Source organism: Rhinatrema bivittatum, chromosome 3 (genome assembly GCF_901001135.1).
Source record: "Rhinatrema bivittatum chromosome 3, aRhiBiv1.1, whole genome shotgun sequence".
Classification (NCBI taxonomy): domain Eukaryota; kingdom Metazoa; phylum Chordata; class Amphibia; order Gymnophiona; family Rhinatrematidae; genus Rhinatrema; species Rhinatrema bivittatum.
This window is the reverse complement of record NC_042617.1, coordinates 532,775,350-532,789,464: the sequence shown is the minus strand read 5'-3', so window position 1 is coordinate 532,789,464 and position 14,115 is coordinate 532,775,350. Positions and strand designations below refer to the sequence as shown.

General features: G+C 45.5%; 1 protein-coding gene across 5 annotated transcripts in view; it reads right to left on the bottom strand.

Annotated features, from left to right (window-relative positions):
* The window catches only part of LOC115088241 (sterile alpha motif domain-containing protein 12-like), a 98,527-nt gene that overhangs the window by 51,911 nt on the left and 32,501 nt on the right, over positions 1-14,115 (bottom strand). The window contains exon 1 of one of the 5 annotated variants that reach the window (XM_029596322.1): positions 2,387-2,408. The exons of the other annotated variants lie outside the window; for them this stretch is intronic. The gene's annotated coding sequence lies outside the window, so the exon portion shown is untranslated. Of the gene's footprint in view, positions 1-2,386; positions 2,409-14,115 lie in introns of those variants that run through there. 5 annotated transcript variants of the gene reach the window in all.

Genomic DNA, 14,115 nt, shown 5'->3' with positions numbered 1-14,115 from the left:
TAAAAAAGTATAAGTTCTCAGTTCCCATTGCAGAGTTTCCAACACACCAAATTAATAAAAGAGGGGCAATTTATAGCAAGGATAATGACAGATCCCTTATATCAGAAGGCAGGATTAAAAAAAGAAAAAAAAGCTAACAGTGAGTACATTCTATGACAGCAAAAAGCTGGAAGAGACACTTCCAACCCGTGTTCTCGTCAGATAGCTCTGCACACACTGCTTAGTTTTCAGAAGTGCAGAAAAGAACATAAGAACATGCCATACTGGGTCAGACCAAGGGTCCATCAAGCCCAGAATCCTGTTTCCAACAGTGGCCAGTCCAGGCCATAAGAACCTGGCATGTAGCCAAAAACTAAGTCTATTCCATGTTACCATTGCTAGTAATAGCAGTGGCTATTCTCTAAGTCAACTTAATTAATAGCAGGTAATGGACTTCTCCTCCAAGAACTTATCCAATCCTTTTTTAAACACAGTTATACTAACTGCACTAACCCGCAATCCACTCCACTGGTTTGTGCCTTTATCTTGGTTAATTGGCATTCTTAGTCAAACATGCTCATTTACTCTGTGTCACTTTACAGAGATCTAGAAATATCTTCATTTTCCATCACAAAAACAGCTCCTTCCTATAGCGAAACCATAGGATGAAGGACACCAAGAGCAAAGACCTTGAGGCGTTTTCCTTTATTGGCTTTTCTAAGCTTTGTGTGAGGTTCAGTACACATGCTGACAGATTTCCCTCGGCAATACCCTACCCTCTTCATGACCTCTTCTTTCGTAAGTAGATAAAATTCCATTCTCTACCACCACCAGCAGCTGAGATGGTAGAGGACGAAACCATATAGCCAAAACATGGCAGATGGACCAAGCCTAATACTGAAACGCCTCCTCTGGCCCTCAAGGGCCTTCAGCTTATGAAGGGCCCAGTTCTGTTTGCCCACTGCTACAGTGGTGGCTTGAGTATAAAACGGCAAGTTTCCAGGGCTCTGGACCTTAAACTGCAGTAACAAGGAACAAATCTCTAGTGGAATTAGGTAGCCTGTGGTGCTATTTTCCTTTTGTTGGTCCATTAAAATATGTTGTAGTGCATGAACTTGAGACCACAAAAGATTCTTCCTTCAACCTATGAGGTCTGTAAAGCTCTCATGCACTACGCCACCTCTTTTATCCTTAGGGAAGGTCATTTTCAAACAGCCTGCATAGGGCTAAGGTCTGCATGACTTTGTGCCTACAGATTTCAGTCTGCTTTGAAATATTCGGGCAGATGTGCATCAGTCCACTTTAGAAATTTGCAGTTGTCCCCAGGACACATGCCAACATACGTGCATGAACATATGTGCATCTGCTTCTGAGCTGGTGTAACCTTAATGCATACAGATTCACACACATACTTTGGAAAATGAAAAAAGTGCACATAAAAACCTTTCCCAGCACCAACACTGCCCCTAGAACACCTCCTTGCAAGTACATGCCTAATCGAGTTATGCACACTGTGGCCCCCAGCTGATTTCAAAAGCTATTTATGTGCATAAACTGGGTTTTGTGTGTTTAAATCCTTTTGAAAAAAAAAAACCATCAAACCCTAAAAAATAAAAATTATCACAACCCATTTAAATCCCCACAGATAAAATCTAAAAACCAACCCACTCACATGTCATGGGGAAATCAAGCTGCAACTTGACTTCAATAAAAAGCAAGCAACAAACTAGTAAAAATTACACTTCTTGGAGCAAGATTCACATCATCCAGTGCCTCCATATATCCTATATCTATCAAAAGACTTCTTAGAAAAAGGAACTGCAAGCTACAAAATATTCACACATCAAATTAATATCAAAATGTGTGATCGTAATTGACTCTCCAATCAAATTAAGCCAGAGTTAAAAATTCAAGTCACCCAGATTCCTCTGACACATTTGAAAGAGCTTTCCAAGAAAGCAGCTTTGTGTTATTAAAAATCATTTAAAAAAAAACAAAAACATTTACTGCATTCCTGCTAATAAGACTGCTGCAGGGCATGAAACAGCATCTTCAGTTTTTAAGTCCTTGAAAGTATTCACAGGGAACTAAAAATGTACTGAGTCTCTGTTGGGTCATTCTGGAAATATCCCTTCCCTTCTGCCTCCCACTGCATAAATCCCATTGCCTTTTCTTAGTCTCCTTCTGAATAAGCTGTCACAACTAAAGTACAGCCAAGCTTAACGAATGAATTACCATCTAGAGAGATATCAATTGGTTGCAGTGCAGACTTTCGAGGCTGAGAAAGATGCTGAAATCTCACTGAGCAGCTTTCTTCCCCCAGGGCTATTAATTTGGTAAGCCTGTATCCATTTTTAATTAAATAAAATGTCCAAACTTTGAAAAGAGAGTAGTATATTTCTCTTACAGCTTCAGAGAATCGATCTTCAACTCCTTTGGGTAACCCTAAAATTTGCACGCTCTTTGCTGTGGCTCTGTTAATAAGCATTTCATGCTGCCACTGCAAAAAAAAAAAAAAAAAATTTAAGGTGGTAGCTCAACTCACCCCTTGAGGTTTAGGCATCCACTGGGGGAATAAGCAGATGAAGAATGGGCTTCCCTAAGTATCTACTGATATTCTGAGAGGATTTGCAAGAGGCAAAACTAATTTTTTGGAAGGGCTCATAAAAAGCTATTTAGCATTACTGGGCTCAAAATCTGCCTCCAATGGCTTATTCGCTCACCTAGTTATACGGCTAGTCTGTCTCCAAGGCACTGATTTACTCTTGCTCTGGGCAAGAGTAAGTCAGGGCAACCTCCTTTCATAGCCACAACACTCACACTATTTCATATGGGAGGAAAAACATTTTTATTTAATTTTCCTGTCTCAGAAAAAACATAGGCAGCAAACCGCACCATCCTATTATATTTGAACAGAAGGAGGAAAAAAGATGGGCAAGAAAGGAATTCTGAAGTCACTTTTGAAGCTGGCTCTCACCTCTTAAAGAGACAGTACAAGATTGCCTCAGCACCCCATAACATTTGTCCATATGAAAAAGTGAGTGCATAAGCATCTCGCACTAACTACACGTCTCCCCTTGCTCCATTCATTTTTTTTTGGGGGGGGGGGTTTGGAGGGTGGGGTCTAGCAATTTCTTCCTGATCCTTTTGGCTTCCAGCTCATTCAGAATCAGGACTGGGACCTGGAACTTAAGCTCTCATTCACAAGTACTCAGGAATTTGCCCCTCCTCCCCATTTTATACCACCTCCCAACTTACTTTAGTCCAGTCCTCAATCAAGGGACTCATGCACCAGGGCTTCTTCTGGAACTCTGCATGCAGAGGATCACAATCTAGCGACTCCTCCTCCCATGATCGTGAGTGATAACATCACGGCAGCTCCAGCCCCAGCGACCCTGGTCACTCTGCACTTAGCCCTCAGGCTGGTTTCTCTTCACCATATTCACACTTCTCACAATCACTTTCACAAGAAGAAATCTATGTGGACCTACCTTGTACATATGTTCATACTACTAAGCCTAGGAATAATCAGAACAGACACTAAATGTAACAAAGAGAGGAGTATTTTAAAATCAAAGTTTAACACATTTTTAGAAATATTTCCCTCCTCCCCACCTAAGGGTGGGGGCAATAAGGAGAAAGGTCCTAACATCTTTTAGGAAAAAAAAAGCAGGGGATGTGAGAGTAATCCATCCACCCCTCTAGGTAAGCTTCTCCTCTATCTGGTGCTTCCAATAGTGCAGCAGCAGCATGTCAGGGAAAGGCTGAAAGACAAAAAAGGACTGTCAGGGTGCCTCAGAGATAACAGAGAAAGCAGCAGATGCAAAGCAGGAAGGCCGTTCATGCAACTAGACTTCCAATAGTTGGTGGGGGGGGGGGGGTAATCACTTCCCCTGCAGAGCAAACCTTAAAGAATGCATGCATGCAACTACCAATGGATGCCTGGACGATACCAAACTTTGGAAGAGGCTGCTGGCTGCATACTGTGGGTAGTCTGTGGAAAAGAAAAGCAGGAAAAGAAAGTCAGCTTCAAGGAGATAACAGTTACACTTATGAGTAGACAATGGAAAGGCAAGATGCAAAGAAGACACAAACAAGCAACATGACAGTCACTGCTTGGGGAACACTGAAAAGCATGTGCCTTTCCACTGCTTGCAACAGAGGATCATGCCCAAAGCATGAAAAACTCTATGGCATACACAAAGAAAAGCAAACAGACTGGAGGAGGCCTCGTCCTCTGGCAGAACTGGACCAAAAGTCACAAAAAAAAGAAAAGAATATAACAGGTCCCACATTAGCATACCAGACAGAGTCCACATGAGACAATACTTGCAGAAACACACAAGGCATCATGCTGGACAATGACAAATATATACTGGAAAAGATTTGCAGGGTGTAGCCATACCTGATCCTCCAGGCTCTTTCCAACAATTACCAGGCATCCTTGCACCCTCTACTGCAGCCTTCTGGAATGCAGGGTGCCTTACTCCAACGCCTTGATCAGAAAGAGTTCTAACAGGATCTGAGCCGGTCGAAAAACATCAATAAAAAGAAACACTCATTAATGGACTTCATCAACAAGTTCAAAGCAAAAAGTACTAGTCTACAGAAGAGACTCATTCTGGAAACACAATTTGGACCCATCAACATGTGCAAATCTCTGCCCTTCTCACATACAAAAACAGAAAAATTAAAAAAAAAAGCTAGACACTGTAGTTGGCAGGATGAGCTGCCAAAAGGTAGGCCTCATTATCCCATTATTGTTCTCAGAGGAGCAGCTGAGTCTATAGCAACTGCAGCTCTTACTCCAGCAATAAGTGTAAGTTACCTGCATGTGTCCAGCCCCAATCAGTAGAGCAGTACTTTCAGTATTTCAAAGACACCATGTCTGCTTGTAACTGAAGATGTCGCAGAAAAGGATGAAGAATTTGAACTTAAATCCTCCAGTTTCAAACTTAGTCCACCATCTGCTACCAGAGAATGCTCTCCACAGACTTCAGCAGTCAGTTTTGGAGAGAGAGAGAGACAGTGTGATCTGCTAAATCCTTGCAGGAGTGATAATTAAATAAAAAACAAAAAACAAAAAAAAACATTTCCTGCACAGGCACTCAGAGATGGCCCTCCTTTTCACAGCTTCCTCTTCTGTCATAACTTAATGATTCATAGGTCCATAGACCATATTGCTCTCCTCTGCAGTCATAGCTACAATCTCAGCTGGGTCTGCTCCTTCAGTGACTGAAGATAAGACACCAGTTGTCTCTATGCAGCATTGAGCTTGCCTTTGCTCAACAACTTGGTGCATCAAAAATTAAAACAAGAACATGTCCAATAAAGCCCAGAGTTATCCAAAGCCATTTTGAACAACCCCAGTTCAGAAAGAAACAACAAGTTCAGCTCTGAACACACCATGGCAAACATTTTGATTCCTGTACATAATCTTTTAAAAAACAACTAGTTTTTACTAAATACAGGTCAATAGGTTTAGAAAGTTGCTAAGAACTTATGTATCATAAATAAACTACAAATCACTAACCATTCTGGTCTCCTTACAGACCAGCTTAGCTTCTCTTTGCTGCCTATTTGCCTAGTGCCTTAGTCCAGAGGTGGGCAAACTAAAGCCTATGGGCCAGAACTGGCCTCCCTATCTTTCTAGTCTGCCAATGCTGAAGTGTACTGTCATTAGCAAGGACCTGTCGTTTAAGGCCTCTTGATATGAGCATTGGCAGTGGCTGAAGCAACCATACACTGCCTATTCTATTGGTGACATCAGCATCAGTGGGCCTTTTTTAATGGCATCTATGTTTTTGGCAGAGGACACTACAGGATGGCAAGACACAGGCTACACAGCATGAGGATGGGCAAATTAAGGAAAATGATCAGAATACTTTCAGCTGTTAATATAGTAGTTAGTTGAAGGGAAAAGCAAGTTTGTTTACCCTAAACGGTGTTTTCTGTAAATAGCAGGGTGAATTAGTCATGCTGCCCAGGGAATGTCCTTCTGTCCTCTAGGTGGTGGAGCTCCTCAAAGCACACAAAGCTCTGCTCTGTGTGCCTGTGTGTGTGCCCTCTCCCACGCGACTCCCAGCCTGCCTCAGTCTGTTATCCAAGCTTGTACCTCACGGTTAGGAGACTGTCCGGGAAGGCGGGTGGGTTAGCATGGCTAACTCACCCTATGGAAAAGACAGTTTACGGTAAGCAAACTTGCTTTTTTCCCCCCCCACAGATAAGCAGGCTGAATTAGCCATGCTACCGGAGAGTCCTGAGCTGGAAGGTTGAGCACCCTCTGGTCTCTGGAGGTGGTGCGTTGTCCATTCCGGTTCTTGTAGGAGAAGCACTCAACCTGGTACGTCGCTGCTGACAGTCTCGCCTAGTATAGAGAGAGGAGTTATTCCAGCAAGCGTTCCAAAGGGCAGGAGAGGTGGTCTACTCTGTGCTATCTGCACCACTTTGAGTATCTAATCCACTTAGCTTAATAGTTTTTTCTGGTGGAGTACTTCCTGGAGGATACCAATATATCTTGAATTGGTAGTAGTAAATCTAAGCATGTCAACACTGTCCTTTCAATCTCCACGCTGTGAGATGGAGGGAGGAGCGCATGGGGTGAAGAAGGGACCCTCCGTCCTGTGATAGCAGGTTCTGAGATTGTCCAAGGGGAACTGGCTGCCTGGTTGATAGGCGGACTAGATAGGTATACCATGGTTGCCGGGGCCACACCAGAGCTATGAGAATGAGATCGGCTCTGTCCATGATGCACTTCTGGATGGTCCTAGATATGAGCAGGATGGGGGGGGGAGGCATATAGCAGTCCTTCCGTCCACGGGATAAGAAAAGCGTCCTGTGCTAGGGAATGCTTGCTGGGGTAGACTGAGCAGAATGTGGGCACTTTTCTGTTGCTCTCCATGGCAAAGAGATCTATGGAGGGGTGGCCCCACACTTGAAAGAGGCAGTCTACCACCTCCTGGTTGAGTACCCATTCATGGGAAATGGAAAATCCTGCTGAGTTTGTCTGCTCTTGAGTTTCCTATCCCAGGGAGATAAGTCGCTTGGAGTGCGACAGACTCCCCTTCTGCCCACTCCAAGATGCATACGGCTTCCTGGCAGAGCCTCCATGAACCGGACCCTCCTTCCTTGTTTATGTAAACCATTGCCACCTGGTTGTCTGTGTGGAACATGACTGTCTTTCCCCACTGGGCGTCCCTGATCTGATCACTCGCAAGCAGTTCTAACAGGTTTATTTTCTGCATTCTCTCTCAGTCCAACCATCGGCCTTGGATTTGAAACTGATCTATGTAGGCATCCTGCCTTCGCTCGAGGAGTCTTTGGTCAGGATGACCTGATGAGCTGGCTGTCGAAAGGGCATTCCCAAGAGCAGTGTCGTAGGGTGCAGCCACCACTGGAGATCCCGTTTCATTGTCGTGGTGACCTTGACTTGTCATAACATCTGCAGCCCTGTCATGTCCACTGTGTTTTCAGGCCCCACTGTAGCCGGCACATATGCAGGCGCATGAGTGGCACCACATAGACTGATGCCACCACATGTCCCAGGACGGTCAACACTTGGGTGTAGCCACCAGCAGCTGCGTAGCCAGGGTCCACAGAGCATGTCCCATGGACTCCGGTAGGGACAACTTGCCTACTTTCATGTCGATTATTACCTCAATAAATTGAAGGGTTTGGGTTGGTTGTAGGTTAGACTTTTCGTAGTTAAGCAAGCCCAACTCTTCCAGGCATCAGATCGTGATTTGTATGCTGCGCCGCAGAGTGGATGGGTCCGGGGCAACTAGCAGCCAGTCGTCAAGATAAGGAAACAGCTGAATCCTTTGTTTCCTGAGATGGGCCACCACCACTTCTAGGCACTTGTTAAAGACTCTCGGGGACGACAAAAGTCCAAATGGGAGTACTTTGTACTGGACATGGTGCTTGTTGACCTGAAAGCAGATGTACTGCCAATAAGTACGGTGGATGAGGATATGGGCATATGCCTCCTTTAGGTCTAGTGCGCTCATCCAATCGTTGGGCTGTAAAAAGGGTAGGATGGATTTAAGGGAAGTCATCTTTAACTTCTTGCAAATGAATCTGTTGAGTGTCTGCAGATCCAGGATGAGGTGAAGGCCTCTCGATTTTTTGAGATTGAGGAATTATGGGGAATAAAACCCCCAATTCCGCAAAGAGATAAGTCAGCAGATGCAGCCCTAGTGAAGCAGTCTGGAAACTTCCTCCTTGAGAGCATTCCCATTGTGTGCTCCTTCCCCCTGTAGCTGCTTGAGATGTAGGAGGATCGGTTTTGTTTTGAAATTCAGGGTATAGCCCTCCTTGATGATTTGAAGCACCCAGCGGTCAGTCGTAATTTCCTCCCAGGACTGATAAAAATGGGAGAGTCTTCCCCCCACCACTAGCAATAGAGATGGTTTGGGTATTCCTAAAACCCCTGCTGGGGTTTAGGAATGGCTGAGTCTGCAAGGGCACACAGTAGGCATGAGTTGCGTTGTCAACCACAACTTTGTGCTTGCTGTGGCTGCAGTCCCCTGGGTGGTTGGTACGACTGCGGGTGAAAGGAAGGATAAGTTATGCCTGTAAGCAATTGAGCGCAAGCTCTCCAGAGGGGCAGAGTAATATTTTCTTCCCGATGATTGATCTCTGAGAAGTAAGGGACTGCACCATGAGATTTTGTTACTTCAGCTGGGCTACTGTCTCCCATATCCCCAAAGAAGGTGTCCAGGAGACAGGGGAGGTTGGCGAGCTTCTCAGACATCCTCTGATTGCACTTGCCCTCAGCCATGCCAAATGTCTGGCTGCAATAGCTACCACAGAGATTCTAGCTGATGTATCAAATGCCTCAAATGGTGCAGAGCAAGTGGTGTAGGCCTTCCTCCATGACATGCGGCTGGGCTGGTGGGTTGCTGTCCGGGTCAGCGCTCATCGCCACAGGCTCCAGGGCTTGGAGACACTCATACAAGTACTGGGTGACACAAAATTTGTGCTTTTGTATCTTGGCATTCAGCATTACGGCCTGGAAAGTGAGTCTTCCAAAACAGTCCAAATACATGTCTCTCCCTGGAGGGGTATTGGAGTGCAGTTGTGATTTTTTTCACCCTCTTCATGGCTGACTCCACTACGATGGACATGTGGGGAAGCTGAACCACACTGTAAAAGGGTGATGCTCACATCTGAAATTTCAATTCCGTTTGGCGGGATGTCACTGGCCTCAACAAGGGAGATTGCCATGCTTTATTAGGTCATCTAGGACCACATGCGAAGTTAATGCAGTTAGCTCTGCTGGCGTCTCAAATATTTTAAGTATACCCAGGACTTCAGCATGGGGGGTCTGGCACCTTCCTGATCTCTACATCAAGGACACTCCCCACCTTTTCCACAAACTTGGAGTAAGAGGTCTTCTGGCGGGGAGACAGGCCTAGGCTGTTCCTCCGGAGGGGGGTGGGTTTGGAGGAATAACCTGTCAAAGAGTTAGACAATGTAGAAGATGACTTATAAGTGGAATCTTCCTGAGGTGCATCTTGAGGGGGGTATAGTACCGGCTGGTCAATGCACTCACCTGGTAAAGGTGGGGTCCTGTGGGGGGAATGCTCTCCCTGCCTTCCACTATGACATTGTTCCACTGACAAAAGAAACTGTCAATATTTGTGAAATTTGTGTCATCGCCTGAGAGCTCAGGGTTCCCTGTGGCTTAGGGGGAAGGTTACCTTGGAGGCCCTCTGGGAGGCAATGCTGCCAATAGAATATTGGAGTCAGGGCCTCTGGGTCGCACAGGCCCCCCAAGGGCTCCTGAATATGTGACCCTTCTAGTCTGCATCTCAACACTGAAGACAGGTCGGAGAAGACCCTGGAAGAGTGGGAAGATCCTGTTAACCCATGGGTTAACGTTGGTTCCATATCTGAGAATACAAGCTCCAGATCCAGAACAGGTGCCCCTTGTAAGGTTGGCGTCTGGGTTGTAGGCAACAAACATCCGCCGGAGAAGCATGTGGAACCAGATGGTCTGTGGGCCTCCCCTGCTTTGATGCACTCTTCGGCGACTCATGGTGCTTCAGGGACCTGTGTCGATGTGTTGACCAACGCTCTCCTGTGCCTTGAACCTGCATCGCATTTCTTATGCTTTGATGCATGTGTATCCGCGTGATGTGCTAAGTCGCGTCGTATGTTGGATGGGTGAGTTGGTATCGCCCGAGACTTGCCTGGGCCGTGGAAGCTGCGGCTCTTCCAGCGCTCCCTGTGTCAAGGCAGCATGATCGTGCTTCAGCAGGGCCCTTGGGTCACCTGAGGAGCCTCTTTTTGTCCTTGATCTCGGGGGTTCCTTGGCTGGGCCCCGGAGAGGACTGAGTGGATCCTCAAGATGGCTCTGCAACATAGTATCCGACGCTGTCTCCTTCAGCTTCTCTATTTTCGCTGTTCGCTGCCTGCGTGCTCTTGGGGACATGCAGCCACAGTCCCTGAAGCTGGATGGGTCGTGGTCGGGCCCCAGGCAAATGTAACAGAGCATATGGCCATCTGCTACCTACATCATCTTTTCGCACTGGCAGAACTTAAAGCCAGGTAGTCTCGGCATCACTCTCTTGTTGTTTTGCAACCAAGTAGTCACAAAAAAAGTTAAGTTGTAGCCAAAAAATGGCAACAGTAAGGGAGTCCAGGAGCTCCGCCTGCAGCCTGCAAAGCAGAGGAACAAGACTGAGGCAGGCTGGGAGCTGCGTGGGAGAGGAGGCACACAGAGGAGGGCTCTGTGTGCTTTGAGGAGCTCCACCAGCCAGAGGACCGGAGGACGTTCCCCAGGCAGCATGGCTAACTCAGCCTGCTTATCTGCGGGAAAATCTGAATTTTTTCCTTTAGTCCATCCTCTCGCCTGTTAAAAAAACAAAAATGAACTAATGATGAACGGTTAGTCAAATGTCGATATATAGCTGGTAGTCTCATGTTACACTAGGAGTAAAAACCCTTTTGCTGTTTTAGATTGCTGGATTGATAAAGAAATACTGTATAAATCTCTCCACTGCTTTGTCCCTCCGTTTCTTGGGGTCTTATTGACACTTTACCTTCTAACTTTCCCATATTTCAATGCCACCCCCCACCCCCCCCCCCCTACTTTCCTGGTCCCAGTTGCAGACAAGATCTTGTAATGTGGCCCTGGCAGAAGAAAAAAAAAAAAGTTTACTTACCTCTGCCCTAGTCCATAATAGCTGATGAGGCACCTCATTAATAAGTAAGGACTCCATTTTAAAGTATTTATAAATTGTAAAATGTGTTTAGTTTCCAATTAAAGGTTCTTTGAGGTTACAAATAAGTCTACCAGTGTTTCTGCAGCAAAGGTAGTATTTTTTGATTCCTTTTCCAGCTGAATCAATACACACATTTCCATGACACAAATGTACTGCCATAACAAAATACATTCCCTCAACTACCAGTTTTTGTCCCCTTACCTAGCAGTCGCCTCCCTACAGTCCCAACCACCCTTCCCAATATAATCTCAATCCCATCACTCTCCCTCCACCAGCCTGTCCTCAACTTTCTCCCCATCTGTCCATTTTGCTCTCAAACTCTCCACCTTTACTCATTCACCTCTTGCTCACAAGTGCATGAGCAAGCACTTTTCTATAATTATCCTCTCGTTCATCACAAGAGCACAGGTACCTACAGCATAAAATATTCCACACCTCCTCATTCTGTCCTCTTACCATTGGGAACAACCGTGAGCAGTGCTAGTGGGAGAAGGTGAAGGTGAATGGAGGCACATCAGCTGCTCAAAGCTTGTGCAGCTGAGGAATCAGTGCAGAAAAGGCATAAACAGAGGAGGATCCAAGACAGGTAAGGGAGGGGTGAGAGTAATAGGGGCAGTGTGTTGTTTTCTGGCATTTATCCAAATATCTTTATTTTTGTTTGCATCGGGGCATTTTAAAATCAGTTCAAACCTATAAAACAGAATCCATAATTCTAAGTGTTATAAATATATAAAACAGTTTCTAGCAAACATAGTAAAATTTGTTAGAACAGAAGAATTTGCTTTATGGATCAAACTGAGGGTCCATCAAGCCTAGTATCCTGTTACCAACAGTGGCCAATCCAAGTCACAAGTACGTACTTGTTCTAACCTCAATTTTCTTTCCTTGAGTCCTGCTAGACCAGTCCTTACACCCGGGATTTCCCCGCTCCTCAGCTGCAAAGGGCACACTTCCTTCAAGACCTCACTCTCAGCTATAAGGGTAGGAAGTGGCCGTAAGCTCTTGCCAGTAGCCTTCCAAGGCAACCAGACAAAGATCCCCCCTTCTTACCCTTTCCTTCCCAACAGACACCGAGCTTGATTTATTTGGATTTATATTCTGCTTTTCAGGCACTTCAAAGCAGATTGCCTTTGGCATCTTTGCTTGCGACCCCTGGAGTGGTCTAGCATGACTTGAAGAAAAATCAAATCAGGGAAGAAAACATTTTACCTCATTTCCTCATTAGACCAGTCCTTGCACTTGGGAGTAACAACAGCTACACCTAGGCTGGGTGGGAGGAAGATGGAGCTGTCTTAAGGACCCCCAAGCCAAAGGCTGCATTCACCCTAATCTATAAATGTTTAGCCTATAATGTTTGGAAAACAAGTGCAGTGATGACCAGGTGGTAACCCTGCAGATTTTGCCTGGTGAGACAGACGATGTTTCTAGACTGGATGACGCCCGCACCCTTGTAGAGAGTGCATGAAGCTCCACCGGTGCTTGCCTACCATAGAGCAAATAAGCCAAGTCGATTGTTTCTTTGATCCATTTAGCTAGTGTGGCCTTGGAGGTTGCCTCTCCTCTAACAGTCCTCTGAACAGCATGAGCAACCTGTCGGACCTCCTGAAAGGATTTGCCACCTTCAGATATCTTAGCAGCACCCGGCGCACATCCAGAAGATACATTTTCATCCTTACCCCTATATTTTCTTCTAAAGGTTGGCAACACCACCATCTGATTCAAATGGAAGGGACACCACCTTTAGAAGGAATGAGGGTACCGGTCAGAAGAAGACCGAAGCAAAACAACCAAGTTATGTTCTCTGACTGGAAAAGCTTGTAACTCCATAAAGCCAGGCAGAGTAGATAGCTACAAAAAAATAGTTTTTAATGATAGGTCCTTAATGGACACTTGCTTTAGCAGCTCAAAAGGTGCGCCCACAAGTGCTCTGAGAACCAAGTTGAGATCCCACTGAGGAAAAATTGGTCTGAAGGGTGATTGTATAAGTTTCATCCCTTTTAAAAAGCCCACTACATCCAAGTATGTTGCTACCTGGGTACCTTTAATGCAGCCCCTATAGAAAGATATGGCTACAACTTGTACCTTCAGTGAACTGAGTACTAAATCTTTGTCCAAGCCCTTCTGCAAGAAGTCTAGGATTTGCGGGATGTCATCCTTCCAAGGGGAAGTTTTATGCTCCTGGCAGTAAGCTTCAAATAGCCTCCAAACTCAAATATAGGCTAAAAGGTTGAGCTCTTAGGTGCTTTCAGCACGGTCTGTATGGTTGCCTGGGAGTAACTTCTGTCTTGCAGCTATGCCCTTTCAAGTCAAACTGAAGATGAAGCTTCCATTGGTATTGGACCCTGTCACAGCAATCTCTGTTTTCTGGGGAGTTGCGAATGGGGAGAGTAACACACTCAGGCCGATCCAATAAATCACCATAGAAAACAGGTGCTCAGTGTTGAGCGCCCATTTTCCTAAATGCACACCTAGCCACCATTCCTGGGCTCGCAACTGAATATTTAAATGAGAAGTCACGCTGCCAAGGATGCACTAGGGACAAATGTGCACCTCTAGAGCCTCCTCGGCAGCGGGTTAGGAAAAGGGACGCTCAATTTTACACTCCTTAATTGAGCATCCCTTTTCCTAACCTGACTGCTGGCACAATTTTTTTTTTTTTTTACATTGTCCTGTCCTTTTTGTTCCTCTGACTTAATATCACCATGATTTTTCCCTTTTCTATACACTTTTTTGGGCTGCTAAAAATTAACCACCTGCTCTGGGCAGGCACTAATTTCTGAGCATAAAAATGTGTGGGTCAGGCACACATTTTGTTTGGATTGGGGGGAATAGCTAATAGCCTCATTTGCATGCATTTGCATGTGATGACCACTATTAGTTTCACGGGGGGGGGGGGTTGGACACGCAT